The sequence below is a fragment of the Loxodonta africana genome, chromosome 3, assembly GCF_030014295.1.
Source record: "Loxodonta africana isolate mLoxAfr1 chromosome 3, mLoxAfr1.hap2, whole genome shotgun sequence".
Taxonomy (NCBI): domain Eukaryota; kingdom Metazoa; phylum Chordata; class Mammalia; order Proboscidea; family Elephantidae; genus Loxodonta; species Loxodonta africana.
The window spans coordinates 167,185,457-167,201,654 of record NC_087344.1 but is presented as its reverse complement, the minus strand read 5'-3'; the positions used below and the strand labels follow the sequence as shown (position 1 = coordinate 167,201,654).

General features: G+C 45.9%; 1 pseudogene; it reads left to right on the top strand.

Annotated features, from left to right (window-relative positions):
- The first annotated feature begins 10,951 nt into the window (after positions 1–10,951).
- LOC100669752 (glutathione S-transferase Mu 1-like) lies at positions 10,952–15,692 on the top strand (annotated as a pseudogene).
- The last annotated feature ends 506 nt before the right edge of the window (positions 15,693–16,198 follow it).

The window sequence follows — 16,198 nt, the reverse complement described above, 5'->3', positions numbered from 1 at the left end:
ATGACCTTGCCTTGTACAGGTTGTGCTGGCTTCCCCGGTATTGTGTACTGTCTTACCCTTCACCAAAGATTCCACTTATCTATTGTCTATTAAGTGTTTTTCCATCCCCACCCCTCCCCTCCCTTGTAATCATCAAAGATTTTTCTTTTTGTATGTAAACCTTTTCATAAATATTGACAGTAGTGGTCTCACACAACATTTGTCCTTTTGTGATTGACTTATTTCACTCAGCATAGTGTCTTCCAGATTCATCCATGTTATGAGATGCTTCACAGATTCATTGTTGTTCTTTATAGTTGCATAAAACTCCTTTTTTGTTTTATTTATGTGGTGGATTACATTGATTGATTTTTTAACATTGAACCAAACTTGCATGCCTGGTATGAATCACACTTGGTCGTGGCATATTATTTTCTTGACATGATTCTTAATTCTATTGACTAGAATTTTGTCAAGAATTTTTGCATCTATATTCGTGAGAGATATTGGTCTGTAATTTTCTTTTTGGGGGGTGTCTTTGGCTGATATTGGTATAAGGGTTATACAGGCTTCATAGAATGAATTAGGAAATATACCTTTCTTTTCCAATTTCTGAAATAGTTTGAGTAATACTGGTTTAACCTCATCTCTGAATGTCTGGTAGAATTCTCCACTGAAGCCATCTGGGTCAGGGCTTTTTATTGTTTGGAGTTTTTTTGTTTTTGTTTTTGTTTTTTACCTTGTCAATCTCTTCTCTTGTTATGGGCCTGTTCGGATTTTCAACTTCAATTTACATTAGTTTGGGTAGGTAGTGAGTTTCTAGAAATTTGTCCATTTCCTCTAGGTTTTCAAATTTGTTGGAGTATAGTTATTCACAGTTCTCATGGTTTTTACATATTCCCATGATTTCTGTTTATGTGGAAATGTCCTAATTTCACCATCATATTTGAGTAAGAGTTTTGCAGGATACGTTATTCTTGGTTGGCAATTTTTTTCTTTCAAGGCTTTATACATGTCATCCCATTGCCTTCTTGCCTGCATCATTTCTGCCAAGTAATCAGAGTTTAGTCTTATTGTTTCCCCTCTGTATGTGACTTTTTGTTTTTCTCAGGATTCTTTCTTTGTCTTTGGTCTTAGTGAGTGTGATTATGATATGTCTTGGTTACTTTCTTTTGAGGTCTATCCTATATGGGGTTCAATGATCTTCTTGGACAGTCAGCATTTCATCTTTCATGATATTAGGAATGTTTTCTGTCAGCAAATCTTCAATGATCTTCTCTATGTTTTCCATTTTCTCCGCCTGTTCTGGAACTCTGAGTACATGCAAATATTTGTTTTTGATTGTATCCCACATTGTTCTCAGGGTTTCTTCATTTTTTTGCTCTGATTTTTCTTCTAAGTGGTATGCAAGGCTTCATCTTCAATTTCACTGATCCTGTCTTCCATTTTTTCAAATTTGCTCATAAAATCTTACGTTGCACTATCCATTTCTGAAATCTTATTGTTTACCTTTTGGATTTCTAATTGCTGTTTTTGTATGGTTTCTAGTTGTTTGCTTATTTTGACATTTTTTCCTATATTATTTTCTTGAATTCTTCCATTGTTTTATCTCTCTTTTCCATGATTTTGTCTATTTTTTCCTTATTTTTGTGTGTGTTTTCCTTAATCTGTTGGAGAATCCTGAATATTACAGTTTCAAATTCCGTATCAGGTAATTCCAGTGTATTTTCTTCTGCCAGGAGATCATCTAGTGTTTTATTTTGGACACTTGATGGAGCCATCCTGTTCTGTTTTTTTTTTTGTTGTTGTTGTTTTTTACATTTTTTGATATTGTCTGCTGTCTTCAGGACATTCAGGAATTATTTTCTTAATTTATTGATTGTAGATTTGTTTGTTTTGCCCTGCTTTTTTGTTTTATTTCGTTATGTCTTGGCAGGCAGGCTGGGTGTTCTCTGTTGTTTGCTCATCTGTGCTTATCGTTACAATAAGACTAAACTCTGATTACTTGGCAGAAATGATGCAGGCAAGAAGGCAATGGGATGACATGTATAAAGCCAACCAAGAATAACGTATCCTGTGAGTTCTCTGTTGTGTGCTCATCTGTGGGTATAATACTTCTCACCACCTTGTCTAGGTGCACAGAGCCAGTTGCTCAGCTATGGTGCAGAAGGGCAGTCTAGTGGAGGAGGACGGGTGGGGATGGGTAAATGTCAGCACATGCTGGGGCTGACATGGTGGGGCTGGGGGCAGTGTAGGGCGAGACCGGGCAGTCTACACCTGTGCCGCTTGTGGGTGTGGCATTTGGCAAGTGGTGCAGATAGCTAGGAGGGAAGTTGAAAGACGTGATATGTGGAGCTAAGTGAGTGTAAAGGAAACAATGGAAAGAAGAGAGAGAAACAGAAGCAAAAAAAAAAAAAAAAAAAAAAAAAAGGTGCTGAGGGAGCCTACCAGTCAGGTGGTGCAGACCCAGGGAAGCCATATTTCAGTGTCTTTCTAGCCAAGCAGTGTGGCACAGCCCATCAAGAAGGCATGAACATGGCACATGTGGCAAGACATGTGGGAGGAAGGAAAGAAAGAGATAAGAAATTTTTAAAAAGCACTGATGGAGCCTGCCAGTGGAGTGGTATGGGCTGGGGAAACCATGTGCCAGCGGCTCTCTAGTCAAGTGGTGTGCTGCGGTTCATCAAGGAGGGGTGGAGATGACACATGTGGCTAGATGGGTGGGAGAAAAGATAGGAAGGAAGGGAGAGAGAGATAAGAAACCAAAAAGAAGAAAAAGAAAAGCAAAATGGCACTGAGGCAGCCAGCTAACAGGTGGTGCAGATGGGGGAAGCCACGTGCTGGTGACTTCCCAGCCAGGTGGGGTGGCACAGCCCATCAAGAAGGAGCAGACGTGACCCAGGCAGACAGGTGAGTGGGAGAAAGGAAAGGAAGGAAGGGATAGAGAGACAAGAAACCAAGAGAGAAAAAAGAAAAAAAAATGGTGCTGAGGTGGCTTACTAGCAGGGCGGTGTGGACTGGGAAAGCTCTGAGCTGGTGGATTCCCAGCTAGGCTGTGTGGCTCAGCCCATCAAGAAGGAGCAGAGACAGCACATGCAGCTAGGTGGACAGAGGAAAAGAAAGGAAGGAAAGGACAGAGAGACAAGAAATAGAGAAAAAAAAAATGGTGCAGAGGGAGCCCACTGGCATGGTGGTGTGCACTGGGGAATCTGTGTTCTGGTGGCTCCCCAGCCAAATGGTGCAGCATAGCCCATCGAGAAGGGGTGGAGATGGCACATGGCACCAGCTGGGCAGGAGAAAGAAAAGGATGGAGGTGAGGTAGAGAGAGAAGAAACAAAAAGAAGCCAAACCAATAACAAAAATGGCACGGAAGGAACTGGCTGGTGAACAGGGCAATCCAAGTGGCAAGGAGCCGTGGTCCACCGGAAAGTGGTGGAAGCTGCACAGAGGGAAGAAGGGTGGGGGGTGGGAAAGCGTGTATCCCTGGTTACCCAGTGCTCTTTCACCTATTGGGAGCTCTGTGAAGTTGCCTTCCTGTACTCCCTGTCTGCCATTCTTGATGGCTGAGGGGTCCAAGATGGCGAGCCTGTGCCACCTTAGCTGGTAGGGGACCTCCCATCCATAGCTGTCCTCATTCTCTGTTCTCTGTCAGTTTCTTTTCCATCAGGTGCTTGGTCGAGTTTTTTATTTCTTTGTTTGACACTTAGGGTTCCAGGAGTGATGTCTGTATCTGTTTTACTTATTTTTGGGGGTCTTTGCTGTAGAGGGACAGCATGGTACTTCTGTCTGTAGTGCCATGTTGGCTCCGCCCCTGAGTTCTTTGTAAATGTGAAACTAAGAAGAGAAAAAGTTTGTTAAAATAAGGAGGCAGATCGCAGCTGTAAAAGTCTTGACTGTCTGTAACACGAACAGTACACAGGTTCAGGCCTTAACTTATGTAGATAAATTGGCTATCTTAAATGCATTTAGGGAATTCACCCAGTGAATATCTTCTCCCTAACTCACTCCCTCTAAGCCTGATGAGTGAGGGTTACATTTCAAAAGGCTCCAGATTTACAGCTGATTTAATCTTCACTGTTTCTGAACTAAATGATCAACTTTACATTTCAAGAACTCCAGCTAGATTTGACTCAGCCTATAACCCATCACTAAATCCCCACATCAAGAATGTTTACCTGAGCCCAGAAGAACTGGATAGTGCCTGGCTACAACCACCGACCAGTCTGACAGGGATCACAATAGGGAGTCCTGGACAGAGTGGGAGGAAAATGTAGAACAAAATTTAAATTCACAAAAAAAGACAGAGACTGGAAGAACCCCCGAGACTATGGCCCTGAGATGTCCTTTTAACTCAGAACTGAAACCACTCCCGAAGTTTACCCTTCAGCCAAAGATTAGACAGTCCTTTAAAACGAACAATAACACACGTGAGGAATGTGCTTCTTAGTTCAGTCATGTATAGGGGACCAAAAGGGCAAGACATGCCCGAAAGCAGTGAGGGGAAGGCAGGAAAAATGGACAGATGGAAACGGGAGTTGGGGTGTGCAATGAGAGAGTGTTAACACATCTCGGGGGTTGGAACCAATGTCACAAAACAATCTGAGTATAAATTGTTGATAGAAACTAATCTGCTCTGTAAAATTTCACCTAAGCGATAGATGACTTATAAAATAAACACTACCACCTGTGAATACTGTGCTCCCTTAAATTAATCAACCATATGAAACCAATCAACATTTACCATAAAACAAAGACGAGAAGCTAAGGAGGGGCAACGTGTTGCCCTCGAGTCGATTCCACCTCATAGCGACCCTAAAGGACAGAGTAGAACTGCCCCATAGGGTTTCCAAGGAGCACCGAGTGGATTTGAACTGCCGACCTTTTGGTTAGCAGCCATGTCTCTTAACGACTGCTCCACGAGGGTTTCCAAGGAGGGGCAAGGAAGCTAGATTAATGGAAAGAGAACAAAAAACGGGAAAAAATGAGAATGTTGACAGTTTCAAAAAATGTAATCAATGTTACAGTACAAGTTGTATAAAATTTGTTAAATGGAAACATAATTTGTTATGTAAACTTTCACCGAAAACATGAAAAAACTTTTTATACACCTGACTTTAGAAATATTGCCTGAGTCAATTTGTATCAAGAAGAAAAGATTTTGTGTTAGGTTAGAAATCGATGTTAACAAAGTTTGTAGTCTAACAACTCCTAGTAAATTTCTCTTTCCTTCCCCTGGAACCTCTTTGTTGTGAAAACCATTTGCCTTGGTTTATTCTGTCTGTTATATACCCACACTGCTCTCCTTGCAAAGCAGAACACGTGTTGTAGTCTGTTTGAATGCCACGTGTTTCTCCATTTCGCAAAATTAAATTATTGCTTCAATAAAATTTTTGTTTTAATTTCTATAGGAGCGTCAATCTAGTACCTTCACTAGGACATTCTAAAATTGATTGTGATGATGGTTGCAAACTCTGTCAATAAACTAAAAGCCATTCAATTGCACGCTTTCAGTGGATAACTCTATAGTATGGGATTTGTATCTCAAAAAAGCTGTTAAAGAAAAAAACAAAAAGAAGGTACTAGTGCCTTGGAGAAGTACCCCTGTTCTTGGTCGTGGCCCCTTAAAGAAACATCTCCTGTAGGATTTCAAAGGAGACAGTGCATTATAGTGAATCACATCCACCTGGGGAAACGAAATGAACGTGTCCCAGCACTATTTCTTGAACTTCTTTCTAGGGAGATGTTTTATGATGCACCTAAATTAGAAATGTCTCCCCCTTCCTGGGCCAAGCCATACTTGAATTCTCTTAATGACAGTGTAAGGGACATTACAGGACTCCAAGCAACACACGCAGCCACAGGGCTTCCTGTCTCCCTTGATTCCTAGGCTCTGCCTGCGCTGACCCTGCCCTCTGCCTGCACCTGCAGCTGTCCATCACCTGGTGATCCAGGCCCCAGAGCTGGCTCAGCTCACAGGGGTGTGAGGAGCCTAGTACCTGTACCCAGGCCTCTGTGGGAAAGCCTGGGCTAATGCTGACATGGAGGGGAGGTGTCCTGGCCATCTATGGCTTTTCTCAGGACAGGGAAAAAGGGCTACAGGCGACAGCCAGTCCCGGTTCCATTCCTTCTCCCTAGTCTCTGAGCCACAGCTTTCTGCCTCTTCTCTGATGAAAACAGAAAAACAGCAAGAGGCACTTAAAACCATTTCAGGCTCTTTGTCACTGACCTGTAATATACAACCTGGGAAGGGACACACAGGTTCTGAGTCCCTTTCATAAAAAAAATAGACAATACCCACAGCTGCTAATTCCACCTACCTCCCATGAGCAGGAATCATTGTTTCAAGGCGATACCAGAGCCTCTCAAGTGTCCTAAAGGGGACTTCCCCAAGGTTCTCTGGCACTGCAGCCAGGGATCAAAATGCTAAAGCTCTCTTCTGTTAAAGCCATTTTGTGAGGGACCCAAAAGTCTGGACTCCTCTCTCTACAGCTCTGTTTTAACCCAAGGCTACAACATTAAGAATCTAGAGGAATGGACAGACTGCGGAGCCCTCTGCTGGGATATGACATCTTGCAGCTGAGCTTTGAGATTATTAGGAGGCAGGGTGCTCACACTTACATGTTCTGAGGAAACCCCGAGTGCAGATATTCCGGCCACTGGTCAAGGAGGCAGCATGCGCTGTAATGCAGCTCTCCCCACCCTGGCCCACAAGAGAATCCCCTAAAACCATCCGGGAGCTTTGAAAACATGCTGATGCCACCACGCTCCGGATGCTGACATAATCAGTCTGTGATGCGGCCCCGCATCAGTATTTTTATGAAAAGTTCCCCAGGTGATTCTGACATGCAGACAAGGTTGAGAATTATTGCTTTTAAGTCAACAGACTTGGGACAACAGCAGTTTTGTTTTGTTTTAAATAAAATGTAAACAACCAGGTCATGTCCCTGAATTAGCTGACCTGGGATTATCTGTGTTTGTCTTCCCAACATAGACTCCATCTTCTTACTCTTAATGTAATCATTTAAACAATAGCTTTCTTTGTTTCTACTGTCATTGGGTGTAACCCTTTTCAACATCCCATGGTCACTTGACCCACATGGTCACCTTGTGAGAGAGCAGGACAGGTGTTATAGTCCTTTTCCCGGTGAAGGAAATCCCCTTTACTCAGTTTGAACAGCACTGATAGGCCAGCTAAGTCACCTGGAGTGGGGGAGAGGTGGAGTGGAGACACCTCACAGAAGGCCCATGTTATCAAAACCACCCCATCAAGCACTTTCACTTTCTTGGACCACCATCCTGACACCACTGTGCTATTGGACACTTGGTCCAGTAGCTGCTCCAGATTCTCATTCTATGCTAAATCTACATATCAGCATCCCAGTACGGTCCCTTTGGAGTTCTGGTACAGCCGTGATGGTTGGGAAAATATTAAACACTTCTAGATATATTTTTTTAGATTAGTTAATAAATAACTGGCCCCACCTAGGGGGCCCTCAACCATGACTCCTCCCTCAGGGCCTCTGAATGCCCCATGCCCGGATATAGCAAGGGCCTATTTAACCCTCCTTTGAATACCATGCCTGAATCTATGTTTACCTTTAATGAGCAACAGGTAAAAGAAACGTTTATTGGGGACACTAATAAAAATTAACAGAATATGCGAGCTTGCTCCATAGAAACAGACTATAAGTAAAAAGCTATCGTCCAGACAGAGGGGAAAAAAAGCACAGACTTTACTCTTTCAAATCTGAGATGTCATTGATTGTAGGATGCGCTGTTATTTGATGGACAAAAAATAAGAGGAATTCCACCATGTAAACTACAATGTGCCATGGATTGTAAGGCATTTTGATTGCAGAGATGTTAGAATATAGAAAGCAATGTGCATTTTAGCATAGATAAAATAAGTACTTTTAGTCACCTTCTTTTTATACTCCATAAAGAATATGACACATTTTCCCAAACTCACTTCTTGTTAGTTACCAATGGAGTTTGTGCAGAGTCGAACTGTGGCCTTTCAGAAGCAAATCACCAGGGCTGTCTTGGGTATGTTCCAACCACAAACCTTTTCATTAGTAGTCCGAGTGCTTAACCATTTGCACCACCCGTAGAAACCCCCCTAATACCTTGTCGTCATTGTTGTTGTTGTTAGGTGCCATTGAGTGGGTTCCAACTCATAAAGACCCTGTGTACAACAGAACGAAACGCAGCCGGGTCCTGCACCATCCCCACAATCGTTGCTTTGTTTGAACCCATTGTTGTAGCCACTGTGTCAATTCATCTCATCGAAGGTCTTCCTCTGTTTTACTGACCCGCTACTTTACCAAGCATGATGTCCTTCTCCAGGGACTGGTCCCTGGTGATAACATGCCAAAGTACGTGAGATGAAGTCTTGCCATCCTTGCTTCTAAGGGGCATTCTAGCTGTACTTCTTCTAAGACAGGTTTATTCATTCTTCTGGCACCAAAAACCCCATTGTCGTCAAGTCAATTCCAACTCAGAGTGACCCTGTAGGACAGAGTAGAACTGCCCCATAGAGTTTCCAAGGAGCACCTGCTAGATTCGAACTGCCGACCTTTTGGTTAATAGCCGTAGCACTTAACCACTATGCCACCAGGGTGTATTCAACATTCTTCACCAACACCATACCTCAAATGCATCAATTCTTCTTTGGTCTCCCTTATGCATTGTCCAGTTTTTGCATGCATGTGAAGCAATTGAAAAAACCATGGCTTGGGTCAGGTGCACCTCAGTCCTCAAAGTGACATCTTTGCTTTTCAACACTTCAAAGAGGTCTTTTGTGGCAGATTTGCCCAATGCAATGCGTCTTTTAATTTCTTGACTGCTGCTTCCATGAATGTTGACTGTGGATCCAAGTAAAATGAAATACTTGACAACTTCAAACTTTTCTCCATTTCTCAAGATGTTGCTTATTGGTCCAGTTGTAAGGATTTTTGTTTTCTTTATGTTAAGGTGGAAACCATGGTGGCGTAGTGGTTAAGTGCTATGTCTCCTAACCAAAGGGCTGGCGGTTCAAATCTGCCAGGCACTCCTTGGAAGCTCTATGGGGCAGTTCTACTCTGTCCTATAGGATCGCTATGAGTCAGAATCGACTCGACAGCACTGGGTTTGGGTTTTTTTTGGTTTTATGTTAAGGTGTAATCTATACTGAAAGCTGTAGTCTTTGATCTTCATCAGTATGTGCTTCATGCCCTCTTCATTTTCACAGATCTATTTCACCCATTTGCATGATGCTCTTGGCCCCTTTAGATTCTGGGTTTGAGAATCTGACTGCTTACACTTTCTCCTTCTGCAGAATTGGGCTTCTTCTTCTGAAGGGTCCACTGTGCTCTGGCCCCCATTTTCCTGTGTCCTCAGAGACCTTGTCTGAGCAAGCATTTCCTCTATCTCCTACATTCCACCTCTCTCCCTCTCTACTACTTCTGGGTATTTAATCACACTAAAAATTGTCCCATGTTTAAAAATAAATCTACCCCTTGTAGTTCCTAACCTGCTTCAACCTTTAATAGTCAACTTCCTTGGAAATTTGGGGATGATTGGAATTTGGGGGATGGTTACACATGATTAATCTCTTTTATATCACTCAACTGCATACCTGAAAAAAGTTGAACTGACAAACATTATGTTATATATATATTCAATCTCCTTGTCTTAATCATGTTGCCTAGTATATGCCAGTGTTATGGACTGAATAGTGTCCCCCCAAAACATATGCTTTCAATCCTAAAATCTATGACTGTGGTTATAATCCCATTTTGGAATGGGTTGTCCTTGTTGTGTTAGAGGCAGGATTAGTGTAGGGATTGAGTTTTTCTGATTGGCCAGGAGTCCTTGTTCCTTGTTGCTGATGTTAGGTGCCATCCAGTGGGTTCTAACTCATAACAACGCTATGAACAACAGAACAAAACACTGCCCAGGCTTGAACCATCCTCACAACCTTTGTATGTTTGAGACCATTGTTGCTGTCACTATGTCAATCCATCTCATTGAGGGTCTTCCTCTTTTTTGATGACTCTCTAATTTGCTAAGCACCATGTCATTCTCCAGGGATTGGTCCCTCCTGATAACATGTCCAAAGTACATGGGACAAAGTCTCTCCATTCTCACTTCCAAGAAGCATTTTGGCTGTACTGCTTCCAAGACAGAGCCCTGGTGGTGCAGTGGTTAAGAGTTCAGTTGCTAATGAAAAGGTTGGCAGTTTGAATATACCAGCCATTTCTTGGAAACCGTATGGGCGCAGTTCTACTCTGTCCTATAGGATTGCTGGGAGTTGGAACCGACTTGATGGCAATGGGTTGGGTTTGGTTTTTTGTTTTCTTCCAAGACAGATTTGTTGGTTCTTTTGTCAGTCTATGGAGTATTTAGTATGTCTTGATAGGTGCTGATTTCAACTCTCTGATTGTAGAGCAATCACATTTTGGCCTAACTCCAGGAGGCTGAGCTTCAGAGTCCTCGGGAACTCGGTACCTAAGAGTGAAGGCTAAGCAAGGCGCTGAAGAAAGGGATGCGAAGAGAGTTGCACCTCTAGTGTTTCTGGCTCCTCTCCCCAGGTGCACCGCGGTCTCCCCCTGGGCTTAGCAGACGTCTGAATGCAGGCAAAGGAAGCCACTCAGGGGTCCAGGGGTCCAGGTGCCTTCAGCTTCTGTGCGTCCAAATCTCGGCTACCCAAATCTTCAGGACTGGTGGCCAAAACGGAATTTACTCCTTCCCACCCTCAGGGCCCGGCGCCCAGAGTTCAAGGGGGTGTGTGGGGGCGGGAGGGGGGGCTCGGCTGTCTGCAAACCAGGTGGGGAGAGAGACAGGTTCAGGAGGTGGGGGTGGGGAAATGCAAGGAATCAGCGGGATGAGGGGCGATGCCAAGCGTCAAGGATTGCCCCGCACCAGCCTGGCTTGATAAGATGAGGCCTCAGCTCACTTGAAGCAGGTCCCGGAGACCGCGAAAACGTGCACCATGCCCATGACTTTGGGTTTCTGGGACCTCTGTGGGGTGAGCAAGGGGTCCGCCTGTCGGGTGGGACGGGGGTGCTGTGTTGAGGAAGTGCTGAGCAGTTGGGGAAGATTCTTCTTCCGGGCTTTCCTGGAGCTAAGCCCCATTGCGCAGCCTGGGCCCACCCAGGCTGGGTACTTTAGGCCCAGATGGGATGGAGAAGGAGCGTACTAAAGACGTCAGGAGTGAGCTCTGGGGTTTTCTCGCCTGTCTCTCTCAGGTGTGAGTGGTGCCAGCTTACCTGGGGGGGAATGGTCAGGCAATCAATATCCCTCCATCTCTGACCCCTTCCCGGTTCTGTCTCTCCCAGCTGGCGCATGCCATCCGCCTGCTCCTGGAATACACAGACTCAAACTATGAGGAGAAGAAGTACACAATGGGGGACGGTAATGACACCCTTGTGTTGGCCCCTCTGCCAGCTAATGCTGATTTGGTAACAAGCAGCCCATGCCCTGGCCACCTGTTGCCCACCCCTGCAGGGCCTCCACCAGCTGGATTTGGGGTCTGCCCTTTCCTGGGTCCCTTTGGTTGTGCCGCTGGCCTGCCAGCTCAGGATGCTGGGAGGAAAGTGCTGCCCCACTCCTTATCATTAACTGGAATCAACTCCCTCCCTTACCGCTTGCCAAAGCCTTTTGTAAGCCTTCATCCTGGGAGTGTGAGACTCAGTGGTTCTGTCTGATTCCAGATCTATGAGTCTCTGGGGGTCTTGCAATGACTCTTGGTATGGTTTCTGGGGATGGAATGTTGGACTACAAGGAGGTTTGTTTTTATTTCGTTGTTCCCACCATAGCTCCGGACTATGACAGAAGCCAGTGGCTGAATGAGAAATTCAAGCTGGGCCTTGACTTCCCCAATGTAGGTACAGGGTGTTGGGGAAAGTGAAAGGTGTCTCTTCCTCCATCTCCTTCCCCCAGCCTGGAGTTTTACTACAAGGTGCCTTCTGTTCCACCCCTCTCGTTCCTGGTTCTCTTCACTGCCTTTCCGTGGTGTTCCGTGTTCCAGATCACGCATGCGCTGTACATACATTTATTTAGTGCCTACCATGGGACAGGCCTTTCACAGGACATGGGAGTGTTGGGGAGCCTGGTGGTACAACAGACCTTCCTGGTTGCCATTGCAGCTGCCCTACTTGATTGATGGGGCTCACAAGATCACCCAGAGTAACGCCATCCTGCGCTACATTGCCCACAAGCACAACCTGTGTGAGTGGGGTGGGAGCAGGTGGGGCTGGGAGCAGGTGGGGCTGGGAGCAGGTGCAGAGACACAGGGGTCCAGGGGGCTATTCCTACTGCTTGGCTGTGGTTGGATGCTGAGGGTGAGTGTCCGATGTGTGGGCTGCAGGTGGGGAGACAGAAGAGGAGAAGATCCGCGTGGACATCCTGGAGAACCAGGTTATGGACTTTCGCGATGAGCTGGCCAGTGTGTGCTACAACCCTGACTTTGTGAGTTCTTGTTGAGCTGGGCTAGGGCAGGGTCTGGATCAGGATATGAGACTCTTTCATTCCCATCTGTACTTGTCCTGTGTGCCACTGGAACTCCTTAGACCTACAGATTCTTCAAGGGGTCTCCTGTACTGACAGAGTGACCTCCATAACTCTAAATCTTCTCAAATGAAAATTCTGAGTCAGTTCTCCATAATTTTAGGATAAAGTCCACAGTTCCCTCAGCGTGGAAATTAAGCTCTTCAGCAATGTGTTTATCTTGTTTTCCTGGTGTCTTCCCCTTAAAACCCACAGGGATCCATGTAAATCCTGATTATTAGCCACATGGTGTCCACCACACAGTATTTGTTTCTGCAAGAATTCCTTCCACTCCCTCCTTTCTTTCATCCTCTCCAATTCTCCTCACTTTTCAGGAAACTCCAAAAAAAAGTCCTTTCCATTCTTGTGCCAAGCCAGGAATTAGAATTTCCACTTCCTTCTTTGAGCTCTTGTAGTTCTCTCCTTCTGTGATTCCACCCAACATATGAGTCAAGTTCTTGGCCAGGTGCTCAGAGCACTCCCGGGTCTGACCGATAGGTGGGTTATTGGAGATCAGCGGTGACAGATTCAGAGATGGTGTTATTTTCCTCTCTGCCTTCCCAGACCTCACAGATGGGGTTGATACTCAGTGGGGATCTAATAAATGCTGATTGGGTTAAATGGAAGCCTGGGCACCAGCCCAGGGTCAGTCTAGGGAGGATGGCAGCTCTCCCGTGGCCAGCTGAGTCATCCCAGCAGTGGGGGAGCTGCCTCTCTGCCCAGGGGACATGTGTTGGAAGGTGCTAATAGCTGTTTCCTGTGCTAGGAGAAGCTGAAGCCCAAGTACTTGGAGACGCTCCCTGACAAGATGAGGCTCTTCTCACAGTTCCTGGGGAAGCAGCTGTAGTTTGCAGGGGACAAGGTAAAGGCAGAAGGAGATGGGGAATACAGAGTTGTCATTCCTCCCAGATGGTGGAGCTTCCCATCCACTTGTCCTTGGCTTTCTGCAGATCAACTTTGTGGATTTCCTCGCTTACGATATGCTCAACCAGAACCGTTATCTTTCAGCCTAAGGGCCTGGACGCATTCCCAAACCTGAAGGACTTCATTACCCGCTTTGAGGTGATTCCCCTGATCCCCCTTCCTCTCTGATGTTCCTTTTTCCTTCTCCCTGTTCCATGACACTTTCTATAGTTTGGAAGCTAAAAATAACAATAACTAGCTTTTATGAAGCGTTTTGTTTATATCGGGACTTGTGCTAAGCACTATACATATATTGTGCCAGATTTAATTTTCACAACATTACCACAGGATAGATAGAATTATCACCCCTATGTCACAGAGAGAACCTGAGGCTGAAGAGGGGTAAGGAGTTGGCTGAAGGTCACAGAGCCAGTAGAGGCTGTGCTGGGCTTCCTGTCAGCTGCTATGGGCAGTGGTCAGTGGCTCTCCTTCTCCTGTGCTGAAAGGGAAAGCTCGGGCCCTTCTCCTGCCTGAGTTTCACAGCCCAACAAAGTCTGGATGAGGCAGAACTTGTGGAGTGTGTATGTAGTTGGCAGTAGTAGGATTAAGACAAGGAAGGATTGATACTAAGTTCTGTAGACACAGACAATATTTATATTTCACCTCCAGAAAGCTTTGCACCAATCCAATCCACGTTGTGGGCAAATTCTGAAGTTCTCAGGTTTGCAGAGTTGCTGTGGTTGAGTATTTATATGGGTGCCCCTGTGAAGGATTTTGTCTTGAAATGTTCTATGGTGGGACAGTGTCCTTCCCTCCACACTTCTGTCCTTTCTGCTTCCCTGTTGTCTAAGGTTTTCCATCTCTAAGATGGGTTAGTACATTTAACTCATGTTCCTGTGGATGAGGCACTGGGTCAGAAACAGTGGGGCCTGCAAAGATGGCCCTGCCCTGGAGCCTACACCCTGAGCTCAGTGTGGTTGGATAACTTCAGCCATAGCATGTGTGGGGCCTGTGGTGCCAACCGTGTTGCAGGGGAACACAGCCTGGATCCCACGTCATAGCCAGTCATCCTTCACACGTGGTCAACTGATCTGAGAGCAACTCAGTCTACTTGATAAGAGATTTGAAGATTTGAGGCAGTCGCCCAACAGGGATTTCAGCCTAGAGTTCTTATTCCTTTATCCCTTCCCATCAAGAGACCTGCTTTCTTGGCTAGTTCTCATCAACTTCTGGTTCTGGTCTGAGCTGAGCACCTTGGGAATGACACAAGGGTTAAGATGACTGTGATGGTCCCCTGTGAACTGAGGCCACTTTGTTTAGGAAGTTCCAGATGTCTTTGAATCCTTTAAAAATTATCTATCCTGTTACAATGCCCAAAGCACACACCTGAGTGTTATATGGCCTGGACCCTTTAGTGAGAGGTGAGGTAGGTTGGGTCAGAGTGAAATGGGCTCAGTTATCAGGCTGAGAATTTTGGACTGTCTCCTGCAAGTGGAATAATTATAGCCTGGCCCTGCCTGGCTTTGCTAATCCCTTCCCCTTTCACTCTTCATTTAGATTTGCTGAGTCATTTGCCAAAATTTGCCTGTTGCAGGCTGTGGGTCTATGTTCTGAGCCCCTTTGTCCTGCCCTGCTTTCTTTTCTGTTTGAGAACCACGATGAGCTGGGCGTGTATCAGGAGCCTCCCACTGCACAAGGAGAATGTTTGTTCCACAGGGAGTGAGATGGCCACTGCTGGGGGCGGGGAAGGGAGAAAGTGCAGCAGAAATAGCCCAGGACTGGGGAGAGAGAGCCATGCTGAATTCCAGCCCTCTCTCAGAGCTGGCTCGGTGAACAGGAGGAAAGTGTGTAATCTCTGTGCCCCTCAGTTTCTCCTTTGCTAAATGGCGATAGTAGCGTCTTTCTTTCAGGGTAGTTGAGAGGATTTTCTAATCCTATATTATAATCTCTAGTGAACAGAAAGCACCCAGCACAGTGTACGATCTCCAAGATGAGAGCTCTTATTAAGAGATTACAGGAAATTGGAGTTGTTAATTTACCAGGGAGCCACAGGAAGACTCTTATGCCCTGTCATTCGCTCCACATAGAAGGACTGTGGTGGGTCCCCTGAGCTGGCTGTGCCTGCACAGGAAGTGTTAGAGTCCTGATGGGGAGCAGACCCTGAGCTCTGGCCTTCTTTTCCCCACTCTCAGGGCCTGAAGAAGATTTCTGCCTACATGAAGTCCAGCCACTGCCGCCCAAATCCTGTGTATATGAAGATGGCCCTGTGGGGCAATAAGTAGGGCCCCATAATACCAGGAGATGGGAGGAGGAGCCAGCCTTGTGTCTGCTGCCCTGGGCCCTGGAGAACACCCGCCACCACCCCCTGCACTAGCCCTCCCCTCCTGTTCCCTCCTTATTGCTCCATTCCCCTCCCCAAGACTTATTGACCCTCTTTTCTCTACTGTATCCCTACCCCATCCAGGACCTTTAAAACCTCAGCTCCCACTTTTCTTCAGCCTAGTCACCCTCCTGACCTCTCTTCTCCCTGCCCTGAGGCTAGGGAGACCACCCTTCCCCTTAATGTTGCTTAGAGGAGCCACCTAGAGCCCTGGCCTCAAGGGCTCAGCCCTGAACTCCCTGTTCTGCCATGAGAAACGAGTTTGGCTGGTGTGTGGGCCCCGCTCCAGCATAGTCCCACCCCAGCCCTGTCTCATCCCCAGGTAAGGGTGAGCGACACCTGCTGTGTCTTGTTGTCCTGGCTGTGTGGACTCAGGACTGACTGTGATGGTGGTGGTTCTTGAGGGAG